This window comes from Lactuca virosa, chromosome 4 (genome assembly GCF_052849685.1).
Source record: "Lactuca virosa cultivar CGN04683 chromosome 4, Lactuca_virosa_CGN04683_v6, whole genome shotgun sequence".
Taxonomy (NCBI): Eukaryota; Viridiplantae; Streptophyta; class Magnoliopsida; order Asterales; family Asteraceae; genus Lactuca; species Lactuca virosa.
The window spans coordinates 64835402-64849105 of record NC_136429.1 but is presented as its reverse complement, the minus strand read 5'-3'; the positions used below and the strand labels follow the sequence as shown (position 1 = coordinate 64849105).

The 13704-nt window shown below is 30.0% G+C and overlaps 1 long non-coding RNA gene across 3 annotated transcripts; it reads left to right on the top strand.

The window, feature by feature from the left end:
- The first annotated feature begins 3749 nt into the window (after positions 1-3749).
- On the top strand, positions 3750-6251 carry LOC145109794 (uncharacterized). Of its 3 annotated transcripts, XR_013709217.1 has the most exons (4): positions 3750-3997; positions 4363-4403; positions 5471-5632; positions 6059-6251. It is a non-coding gene; the product is annotated as an uncharacterized LOC145109794 (long non-coding RNA). The 3 variants fall into 3 exon arrangements; XR_013709215.1 differs by having other exon boundaries at positions 4363-5632; XR_013709216.1 differs by lacking the exon at positions 4363-4403 and having other exon boundaries at positions 3758-3997.
- The last annotated feature ends 7453 nt before the right edge of the window (positions 6252-13704 follow it).

The following is a 13704-nucleotide window of genomic DNA, read 5'->3' as shown; positions in this document are numbered from 1 at the left end:
TTACTAACGAAGTAGTTATTATTAGTGATTTTTCTACTTCTTGAAACATATTTAACAAATTAATTTTGTTATCTTATCTTCAAGATTTTTTATTTGTTCTTGTTTCCAAGTTATACTATTTTCTATTATATGTATTGCTTTAATATTAGATATGCAATTAATTATTGATGTATCCGAATCTATTTTTAGATTTGAAAGAAATTTTTTAGATTGTTTCAGTGTTTTACGAAAAAATTTTAATTCTTGTTTATTTGTATTTAGACTTGAAAAACTCATAATTATAATTCTATAAGAACAATAATTTAGTTGTGTTTTGGATCAAAGTAACGATAAAAATTTATAGTTTTTAAAATGATAGTGATAGTAGAATTTATTATGACTATTAATTTTGTGATGATTATGATGATAAATCATAACGATGAATATTCATATTCATAATAATATTTATGATGATGCATGACAAATAAAGATGAGTATGATAAATGATATGCATTAATGTAATAACATTTATAATGATGTATGATGAATATTTTTTCTTATGAATGAATGGATGAGTGTTCATATTTATAATAAAAATGATAAGAACGAAACGTAGCTTTGATACCAAAATTAACGACATGACGAAATTAATAAAAATATTAGGATATGATTATACCTGAATGATGCGTCGGGATAGATTGACGATGGATTGTTTAAATTATATGAATGATCTTGGATATGTTTGGATAGGGCTCTGAATGATGCGTCGGGATGGATTGACGATGGATTGTTTAAATTATATGAATGATTATATGAATAATCTTGGATATGTTTGGATAGGGCTCTGCTATTCAGAAATAGAACGACTATTTCAACAGAGGAAGAACTTTGAGATCAACTCAAGTCTTAAACACTCAAACTTAGCTTGTTTACTCCATATGGGCAAAGGCCCTATTTATAGGCTCAAAGGAGCCGGTTACATAATTGAATTGCAATCGTATGATTGCAATACGACAAACATATTTACAATATAGCCCCCTAGACTATTGAGGGTTACACACTTTAAATCATATCCTACAAACTAGACATCATATTCGATAGTGACATATAACCTATCGACATATGACTACTGACAATGTCAAATACCAACAAATACAAATAATATACAAATTATAAAATACATAACAACAACAGAGGGTGTTTGGGGTGATGCTACTCGACCAATGAGAGGCAGAGAGGGGCTGTGAGAGTGACGATTGGCAGCCTCTTGGCTCCACCGATTTCCTTCTTCGCCATAAGTGAACAACGAGAGAGAGAGAGAGAGAGAGAGAGAGAGAGAGAGAGAGTTAGTGAGAAAGACGATAGACATAGATCGAGAGGTATGGAATGAGGGAATAAAAATCTGATTTTGAATGATCTTAAGGTACAAAATCAGATCTGTAGGAGATATTGGAAGATATCATGCACATGCATGTACTTGGATAATGATGTCACCATTACTCGTTGCCTCGATTCACGTGACAACAATCCGAATTTGCAAAAATCATTCTAAAAGTGCCCAAATGATTGTCTATAATTCGGTGATTTTCAAAATGCAAACATAATTCAATTCCGATATACCAAACTCTAGGAATTAACATTTAAAGTTTCACGATTAATTATTTCGTATTCGAAATATTTTATGAATCTGATTTTGCTTGAGATTAAAAATGTCATAAAAATGAAAGTAATTAGTAGACCACAGTATCAGTTCACAAATGTGTTCAAAAACCATTTACGAGGTTAAAATTAGATACATATTGATTTTATAACTAGAATGAGGCGTAACTTCTTCATACGATCTTCGTTTTGGACGTTCTTTATATCCACAGAATCAGGAGAACATATTCTATTCAAAATTCTTATCTATAACTCTCAAGTATACAAAATTAATTTGTTTTGGACATTAATCAATACTTATTTTGCGAATTTTTTTTGATTGTCAACGACCGTCAACTTTGAAAATTTTTAAGGTATTCCATATGTAATTTTAGGTATAATGGCTTAAATTGCACTCAAGAATAAGGAATAATACACAATATGTCTTGTTACAATGATGTTCACGCTGGTTTGACCGTCAAACTTTGACATATTTATATCAATTGTTACAGTTTAGTTGTTATTCAATGGATGAAATTTATTATTGTGAGATGTCACCCTGTCATTCAATGAATTTGGAGTTCAGTGTTCATTGAACTCTTCAATGAAATAAATGAAAGTTTGCTAATTCTTAAACAAATATTATAAATTAGTTTTTGTAATGTTATATTGAACTTTGTAAAGTTCAATAGATTGTAGGAAAAAATTAAATATAGTTGTAAGGAATGTAGAAGGATGTTGCGACAATGTATTGACTTTATAAAATTTAATGCATTGTAGATGCCTTAATACCTTATTTATCTTATAGGCAAATATTGATTTCCTCATCAAATTAACCTCGTTAGACCACACCTAACAGAATCACGTAACCACATACTCATTATTATATATAATAAAACAAAAGTTTTTATGAACAATAAATTTTTTACTTTTGGAATTTTGACCCAAAAGATTTTAGTTTTGGAGTTTTGCCGCAAAGGTTTTTGGATTTTTTGTCCTATAATTTTTTAATTTACAGAAAAGGTGATTGTGAAGGTTTTTATTATTATTATCATTATTATTTATATTTATATTTTTTACAAAAACAGTTGCAAGTTTAAGATTTTCATATAGGTAGTTTTGGTCTATATGTAGAAAATAAATTAAAAAAGCTATCCATATAATTTACATAAAAAGTTATTGTGTAGTCTTTTTAGGAACGATTCATGTGTTTAACACAAATTACAAAATAATCCCTACTGAATAGAAAATTTGCAGATTTTGCTTATGCCACCCGTAATGCATTGCCATGTTTTGTCCTTGAACTTTTCGGATTTCACACTTTCGCCACATAAATTTTTTATATTTGCAAATTTCCTCCCTACACTTTCGGCGTTACGTACGTTCAGTCCCCCGTGACGAAACAGGTAAGTTACTAGTTGTTAATAAATTGATAATAATGGTCCTAATGCTCTTTCAAAAATAATATAATTAGTCTCTCTAATATTTTGATGTATTTGTAACATAAAAGACACTAGCATATTTTTTCAAAAATGGAATTAAAACGTAAATTAATGTCAACCGTTGATTTACTCCTTTATATTATGAGTAAAATCAAAATCAAAACCGAAACCATATCCAAATACTCCGTTGTGTGTTTCGACTTTTTAAAACCAAAAAAATGCAGTTTGGTTTCGATTTGTACTTTTGTAACGGACCCAATGGTGGATCAAGGATTTTGTTGGATATGAAAAGGATACCTTTTTCGGGTCGATCAAAATGGTTTTAAATACGGGTCGCATGATCTACTTTTTCATTTCAATTTAAGAAAAAAGGACCATTAAAAATGGTATAGTTGTTTTCAATTTAAAAAATTGTAACATGTTCTATTAAAATTGAAATCAAAATCCTAACAAACCTCCTACGTACACACCGACATACGCATCCAAACCTTTAATTCCATCTTAACCTAAATTTATTCCAAAACACCATCGGCTTTTACCTAATTCCCACACTACTAAATCTTGCAGCCATGAAAAATTTATCATCTATAACTTCAGTTTTCCACCGTCCAAACTTATCCCTCAAGCAACGATATATATTTTTTCATGAAACTCATCACCGTTCACTATCCTAAACCACTACAACTCCTCAATTACCATGTCCCACATCGCTTAAAATCAAAACTCAACCCTCAAAATCAACCTATAAATACATTATCAAACCCACAAATTTCCTTCAAACAATTCCCATCTTGAGAATTAATCTCTCGCCCCTCAACCTACCTTTAGTTCACCCAAACAACTAACTCTAAGCAAATTATCCATCTCAAAACGTCCCCAATGTTGAGTTCTTTCAACATCAACTGTGCAATCATCAATATGAATCGGGATTACCTGCGGTAAGATATTTAGGTAATTAGAGAAGTTTTTTTTTATTTGTACTTGGATTGGAAAAAATAAAGATTATTGCACTTATATTCAAAAAGATTTAATCAAGAAAGTTAGTTTGTCATACATGCACAATGCATCTTGACTGTTTTTGAGATTTCAAAAAATGAAACCCATGATATCTTAGTTTTGAATGGGTTCTAATTTTCTTATTAAAGCTTTTTGAATATTTAGAGTTTCATGTCACTTCATGCTCGTGTTTTTTATTTCTAAACCATACAAATTCTAATAAATTCATGAAAACTTAGATAAAGTTTAATGTTCTAGATTAGTTGATGTTCATTGTTTTACAAACCGCAAGCATGCATACATGTAGGAAATTCAAAAGATTCCACGACCCTGAAGACACAATCAAATGTAATTACTTCGATTTCTTGATTCTAATTACCCTGATTTCTTTTAAAAATTTGAAGAGCATCATCAAATATTTAGTGTGTTTGAACATTTAGGTCTCGGATTACATATTGTTTAAAATTTCAAGATTGCTTAATGTAGAACTCCTCTATGTCGAAATTGATTTTTTTTTTTTAAATGTGGTGAAAGAAAAGAAATCACGAAATAGGAAAACATTTACTGTTTGATCCAACATGATCCCACATTTTCTGACATACTTAGGGCTCACCTCGCCATATTACACAGTTTATTGCTTGACTCAAAATGAACACTGTAATAGATGGCTATTATCAGAGAATTCCAAGATTGTCTGAGCTTTTTGCTAATTTCTTCTGCAATCGAGTTTGAGAGACGGATTGAACGCTGTAATAGACTATGGTGGTTCATTGTTGAGATTGGTTTCTATGCACATTCGACGATATTGGTTTATAAATATTTATGAATAATGGGTTGATTTCAGAGATTTTTTAATATGTTTTTGAGAAAATGATTGTCATCTTAAACATTTTATGATTATGTCAGAAACAGATTAATTAAAAAAATCTCGGATGTCATCCCTTAAAAGGGTTTATCAACCAATACTAATACTATGTTCGAACAAAATTGAATGTGCATAAAGACCTATCTCATCGATGAACCACCAGGGCCTGTTCCAGCGTTGATCATTGCGTCTCTCCAACACGATAGCTGCCGGACTTACCAAAAACTCAGACAATATTGGAATTCTCGGATAGCCGTCTGTAGCTCCACATCCGCCGTTCTTTTGAGCCGAGCAATAAACTATGTAAATTCAGTAAGTTGGGGCCAGTAGTCCGTCACTACATTTCAAAAAAACCACAATACAAAAAAAATTACATTTATTGGCACAACACTTTAGTGGCATATTATATTTTGTGCCACTATTGTACTTGTACACATTTTCTTTTATGCCACTGTATTTAATTGAAAATTCTAATTTTAATTTGGCGCTTCTAATTCCCTCCAACACGAAATACTTAAAAGCATTACGCTGTATATGTTTTCCTAATCAGACGCCAAAGCAAGAATGAAATCGACTTCTCACTTTTTTGTTTGCACTCCTCCGCTCGTCGACGAGGAACATAATTCCAATGCAACGCCACATCGGACCGGTGACAACCATATTAGAGCGACGATGTAGTCTCACATCCAACCAACACAAGCTTCCTCTAAAGGTAGTCTCACATCCAACCAACACAAGCTTCCCATAATTTTGATTTGTAGAAAGTTGTATCAGAAAGCACCTTTACTTTTTAGTTAACTAATGAGTAACGATACAGCTGAAGTGTTTGGATACGTTGAAATAATGATGCACCTTTACTTTTAGTTTCTTTTGTATGTGTTTCATTTCAAGGTACTTTGTATTAAAATTTTCATTCCCATCAGAGTATTTTTTTGAGTGTATTATATAATTTTTGTGACCATAAAATGTAAATTTGCACTAAACATGGGTAAATAGGGTATTTTAACTAGAAGATAGGACTTTTATGTTGTTTTGAGTGTGTTATATCGTTTTTATCTTTCAAACACATGTATATGTATTGGCCTTAAAGAGTATACCAAAAAGTGAATAATTGTCTTTTGATTTGTTCTTTTGATAGATTAGGGCGTTGGGAATTCAATTGAGGAGCTGGATTCAGCTGAAGTTATGCGTGATGGCTATATGACACCAAAGAAAAAGAGAAAAAAAACACATTACAATTCACTTGAGGTGTTGGCTACAGGAGATAAACAAGAGGATGAAGAATATCCATTCCATAAGTATGATGAATTTCTAATTGATGACTATAAAGGAAAAGTAATTGCTCCTAGTAAAAAGGCAAGTTATTTAGTTGATAAAATCATATTTTAGTTTGTCATATTATAAATATACTGAAGAAGAATATGTATGTTGTTTTGTGTTGGTACATACATGTGAAGGTATAATATGCGGTGGAGTTAAAAAAGATGGACAAGTTATCGATTCAAGAGGAGCACAACATTTATTCAAGAGGAGCACAACATTTAGACTTATTGAACTTTTTTTTTTGAAGACATTTGTGCTTTAAATAATAAGAATACTATTGTTAGACAAGTTTTAACTGAAGTAATGATAGTGTCTTCCATTTATAATTTTAATGGTCTCATTATTATTATTTTATATTCCATTTAAAATTTAAAAAAATCAAATTTGATTTATAAGTATATTTTCTTTTTGTTAAAAATGTTACTAAAAACATAAAAATAATATTTATTTTAACAATTTAATAGTGGCATAAAAATAGTGCCACTAAAACCCTACAAGTGATGTAGTGGCATAGTAGAAAAGTGTCACTAAAGCCAATAAGGCTGTAGCGACACAACCAAAAAGTGTCATTATAGGCCTTGGCACTTTTTTTTGTGCCGCTGATTGCCTTGAGGGCCTTTAGTGACACTTTTTTGGTTTTTAGTGGCACTTTTCTTGTGCCACTATAAGTCATTTTATTTGTAGTGCCAACTCTCTGCATTAAGCAATTTTTCTCTGCATTAAGCAATTTTGAAGTTTTGAATAATATGTATTTGGCGACGTAAATGATCAAATAACACTAAAAATTTGATCCTGCCTTCAAATTTATGGAAGAACTTATTGTGGGGTTTAGAATCAAGAACAGACACAAAAGTTTACGAGGCTCCATGCGTTAGATGGAGAACCCTTGTGCAATATTAGTAAGAGTTTGGTTAAGGTGGGTCAAGATCTCTGTTTTAATTGGAACCGGAGCAGATCATTGAAGCCTTATATCAATGTTGTTCTCCATCTCCGATTACAAGTTGTTGCCCTCTCCTTTTCACCTACATCCACCGCCTGCTTCCACTTTCATCGGCCACTGTTGAAGCCTTTGAAATTTTTTGATTTCTTCGACATGGAAGGTAAATGATTTTCCTACTAAATTATTATTCATTTTCTTTGGTTTTTTGCTACGTATCTACATCCAATCGTCTATGACTGCTAGTTTTTGCTTCTTGTGGTAGTTTTTTTTCACCCCATTTGGACCACCGGTTCACTACTCAATTCTCAATCGAAACAGGTCAAAACCCTCTTCACTGTGTATCCTGAAGTTGCTAAGTTAATTTAATGTAGTAAAATTTCAATGTTTAAGGGTTCTTAGTAGTCATGTTTTAGGAGATCAAAATCTTACGTAGAGTGCACTTTTTTCATTTGGGTCAGACATTAGATTGGTTTTCTCAAGGGAGTGGTAGCATGTGGTAACATGTGCTAAAACATTGTCACATCATATTTTTATGGACACCTATGGTGATATAGAGCGGTGATGTATTTAAAAGGTAAATATTTTTCTTCTTAAATCAAAATAAAATTTTATTAAATTATTTATATAAAATAAACTATAAAAAAGATACAAGTTGGTAAAGGTGAAGTTACAAACATTTGAAGTAGAAATAGTCAAATGGGGACCACCTCTCTTCTCTTTCCTCACGCCAAACGATTAGCGAGCCCAGCTTAGCGCATGTGCTTAGCGCATGGATAGGAAGGGGTAGCGACTTGTTAGTGAGACCTTAGCGATGGAGGGTGACGAGCCACTCCCTTTAGTCTAAAGCTTTCTGATATCACCTACCTTTTGCTGCATACACCTTTAATGGATTTAGGTTCAGTAGATTTTGAGATTTGAGCTTCAAAGAAGAGGATGTACTAAAGATGGTTTTGCTCACTACGTGTTTGTTGAAAGTCCTCTTAGTTTCGTGGTTGGAGTTTAAGGCCCTAAAGTGAATTTAAGTCTTTCTAAAGTGATTATAGTCTTATAAAATGCATTGTTACTCTTATTCTCATTGTTTCAGAGGGATATATATATATATATATATATATATATATATATATATATATATATATATATATAGGGAAATGATCAAATGAGAAAACCTAAAAGGTTGAGAACGCGAGAACAATTCTGGACCAATCAATATATAAGGGCATATTAGTGATTGTTTATTTTAATTAAATTATAAAAATGGTAATTTCCTTAAATTTAGGAATTATGACAGTTTCCAAAAAAACAATTAATATTTTATTAATAAAATATTAAAAAAAATATTTTTTCATTTTTTTAGTTTAAAAAATCAATTTTTTTTTCTTATACCATATTATTCATACGAATGCATTCATTAATGAAGGAAAAATAATTTTTATAACTTCTAGGTTTTTGTTTTATAACTATGTTTTATTTAGATTTAAAAAATACCTTTATGTTAAATTCATTATTGATTGAAATGTACATAAAAGTAAACTTTTAAATAATTTTTCAGAATTTTTTGTTTGATCGAGTTATGTTAATCATGAATAATTATATATAACAACAAACACTGTAATTAATAACACACAATAGGATAGATAAAAAAACTCAATACAATTATAAATTTATAATCACAAATGAAGAAAGCACAGTGCAAAGGTAAAAAAAAAGTTAAATACATATGTAATCTTAAATGAATAAAGGACAATGTGAAGTTAAAAAAAATCAGTTGAAATCACTAACGAATGAAGCAGATAAAAAAATATCTAATACATTTATAATCATAAAAACGATGTTGCCTCATGGTCGTTAATCTTCATGCTAACATCACACCCAAAAACAAAGGCACCTGTGATCATTGTTATTCTTAAATTCATGCCTGCAAAATGATTTCAATGATATTAAAAAATAAAACAATTCACAAACTATAATAATCTATATATGCATCTTCATTTATTCACAAACGCCTGTATATATGATTATAGCTATATTCATGAATGATTATAGCTATATTCATGTATGATTATAGCTATATTCATATATGAGTAAAAGGAACATAAGAAGCATGATGAACACGAAGAAAAAGTTAAATATATTAAATGGAAAAACAATTTTATAAGCATTATAAGAAAGTAAAAGAAGAGGAACAAATAACTCTTTTACCTTTGTATGTGTCTTTTGTTTCGCAGACTCAAAATTGAGAATCCTTTTTACTTTGTATATCTTCGACACAAACACCAGGCCATATGATATAATCATTGATGAGTCTTCATCAAGTTACCATCTTCATTATCACATACCCGTTAAACACCTTTTCAACACCATACACACACAAACAAGAGGAGGCTAATTAGATCTCATATCTCGGAATAGCTTGTGAGCTTCATCGACGTTTCCTCCTTTACATAAGGACTCCAGAATGCTATTGTAAGCATGTACATCTACAGAGCATCCTCTCACAAGAATTTCATCGAACACCTTCTGTGCTTCACTTGCTTCTTCGATGTAGCCCTAACCTCGAACCAGAATACTGTAGGTTTTTACGGTGGGATTAAACTCATGCTTGATTTTATCGAAGAACAATTGAGCTTCCCTCACATGCTTCCTCTTGCAAAGCACATACAAAAGCTGGTCCAGATCATTGATACTCGGTTGTATCCCATAATCGACCATGTTGTTAAAAGCTCTAATGGCGTCCGAAGGCAAATTAGCTTTACAATAAGTACTTGTTCGACCAAGTCGGTGGTTATCGCATCGGCAAAGGGAGTGAGGGCTGAAACGATGTCGTGACAGGGGCTCCGGTAGTCACTGAGGATGCGAGATATGTCGTTGACGAGTTCTGTTGAAGAGGAGGAAATGGTAGGTGAGGTGGAAGAGAGAAGAGACTGAGATGATGATGGTGAACAGATTTTGGTGGTATGAGGATGATAGAGGCGGTGAACAGATTTTGGTGGTATGCGGATGATAGAGGCGGCTTTGTCAATGAAAGCCTAGGTATACAAGAGAAGGAGGATGAGAAAGACGGGAAAATAAAAGGAAATAGGTGAGATTGAGAAATTATAGGAATTACTAAAGTTGTAATTACTGTTATGCCCTTTTGACAATTTGAAAGTTACATTTTAATGTCAGTAGATTAAGAATTTACATAAATGGTCCGATTAGTAATAGCCTTAGATCTAGATATTTACATGGTATAGATTTGTTCTCGCGTTCTCAACCTTTTAGGTGTTTTCATTTGATCCTACTTCTATATATATATATATATATATATATATATATATATATATATATATATATATATATATATATATATATATATATCATGTTTAGTTGGCTTGAAGGAATGAAACAGGTCATTCAAACATGTTTACTATCTACATTAAAAAACTAAATGAAATTAAAACTAATAAATGAACAGGACGACACCTTGTAAAATTAAAATTAAATCAAATAAGAAATATCACTAATAAGTTGCATATAAATGTATTTCATTGTATTATGCATGCATTTCAAATAGTCAAACTGTCAAAAGAATTTTATTTATCACTTTAAAAACATTATTTACAGAAATAAAAATTAGATAAAAAGAAATCTTAAATACCATGAAGTCGTTATATAGAAATCTTATATTATATTATAAAGCATATTAGTCATATCTTAAATTTCAAAATGTATAAGTTACAAAGTTTTGTGCACAAATCAATTATGCATAAATAATTCATTAATACTTACCAAAAATTTGAAACTGGAATTAAGGAAAATAATTAAGAAATTCAATTTTGAGCAAAATGAAAATTTTAAAATATCAAATTCATGTACAGAAGTCATTTTATATTTCTTAAACTAAACACCAATATTAATCAATTACATCAATAGTAAAAACAGACAATATAAACAAAAGATATAGATATAAATATTTTATTTAAAAAAATAAATTTTTATTACATAATAACTAATAACAAAAAAACTAGTTATCGTCGTCGCTTTGTGCGGGCACACATGTAGTTCGGTTAAAATATTTTTTAGTTCTTTTCAGAAAAAGTATATCAATCAAGTTTTGAAATTTTAATTTTTTTTATTGTTGTTGAAAATTATATAAATAAAAGTAACTTATCATTATAATATACTCACTCCGTCTCATATTAATATACCATGTTTACTTTTTGGTTTTCTTCCAAAATAATAGCTTACTTTTAAAAATAAATATCTCTTTTACCAAAATACCCTGCATTATTAGTTAACCTACCATGCAATTAAATGCAACAAAAAGATAGAATTAAATGCAACAAAAAGATACAATTGTCATTTTATTTAATAAATTTAATGATAATTAATGTTTTTTTAATCTTTGTGTTTTTTGTCTGTGAACAATAATTTTAGGACGGAGGGAGTGTCATTTTCATTCCATCAATCAATGAAAAAAAATACCCTCTTGCATGGAATGAAAGTTAGTGCACAGAAAGAATCTTATTCATTAGGAATACTTGATTCCATTTTTATGTTACAATTACAAATAAACAAGTTTTTTTTATTATTATTATTATTATTATTATTGTTATTATTATTATTATTTAGTCTTAGTACTCCATTCTTTTCCCATTTTGATTACAGCATACCAAACACTACCATAGTAAATGCATTATATTTTACCTTTTAGTCCGAAAATCAACATTTGTATTTTGTGGGTCCCAATTTTTGTAACAAACTTCTTGTGATATTGATATGGATTTTTTAACAGAAAAACTTCACATGAAATTGGATTTTAATACTTATTATCGTATTAGCTTAACGAAATTGAAGAGAGATTGGCGAAATTATGGGGAAGGGTAACTTTTGTGAGCCCGGAAGAACGGACATTTTCTGAAAAAAGATGTAGTCATTGGAGAAAAAGAAAGAGAATTTTTAAAGATGTTGGCATGCTAATACCGGAAATTCACCCAAAAACCCAAACGAATTCAAGGTTTTGTATCAATAAAAAAATATAAAAAAGAGCCTTTTGAGCAAGATGTGAATATTATCTATTAATAATGTGATTTTTATTTGCATATCACATGCCTATTGAGGTAATCTAAATTATAAATTAATAGTTTTATTAGTATTGTTATTTTTTAATGATCTTAATTTTTTTTGACATTTACTATCATATATATAAATGGTCCCCATGATGATTTGAAAATTTCAGAAAAACGTAAACAAAATTAAACATTTTATATTGAAAGTTTGAAACCTCCTTTTGTTCATTTTCAATCTTGTAGTCCACTTATTCCCTTCATTAGATACATTCCAATGATGATGTAAAAATTGAAAACAAAGAAAGCATGTTCAGGTTTAGGTTCATGAAATGACTAATTTGAGATTTTGAGAAGTTGACCCATTTGATAAATCAATAAAACGTACTTAAGAACTAAACACTTTTGTTATTTCCCATCTTTGTGGGACTCACATTTAACATTATTTATAAATGGTCCTAAGTATATAATTGTCAAAGTTTCACGATGATGATAATGATGCTTTTGTTGGTTCACGTGGAGATGATGATAATTCTTTGTAGCAATGACATACACTTTTGATTAAAATTAGGTTTGTAAATTGTATAAAATAGCAATGTACTTTACTCTTTTTATTCTTTACCAATATACAAATATACTTTACTTTTTACTCATAATATGAACGTGATTATATTTTTATTTTACCAATAATAACAATATATAACTTATAATTCACAATAGCAATGTACTAGGTAAAAAATATAATAAATTATATTATCTATGTAAGAAGTGTAAGTACATTGTTACTATGGATAAAAAATAAAGTATATTGCCCATGTCGGTAGAGAGAGTAAGAATTCGCCCTTAACAATATATGCAAGGACTAAACGGAAGAAATAGCAATGTCTTTCATTTATTTGTGTACTTTAGTATCTTACTCTCATTTCTATCTATTATAACATTGTACTTCATGTTTTTTTTATTTTTTTCATTTGTCACAACCGAAATAGAAATCACACCAGATTCATTCTGCCCGCAACGAAGTGCATCAATCTTCTAGTTTTTGCATTATTTTTCGTACCTAATTCTAATTTATACACAACCTTTTGATGTATTTATTTTAGATTCATTGACTTGAACACATTGTTTTGGCAATATAAACCATAGATAGTTCTAGTAAGACAAAAAATTAAGATTTTTTGAAACAAAACGAGGAATATACGAGTTTTTATAGGGTTATTGACAAGAAGGACACTGTTTAGTATGAAATTAAAAAAACATATTTCTAGTTTTTTGACGATATAACCACCAAGTCTAGAACACCTGATTCAATATTTGACATGTCGGAATCACTTTTAAGAAAATACATTCGGGATGTACTTTTTCTTAAACAGAATTGACATAGGAGGTCCGGGTTGCCGCTCCAGAAACAATTCATACTCTTATTTTCTAATGCAGATGTGGATATGTTTTCGCTAAGAGTTAAACATTTATATC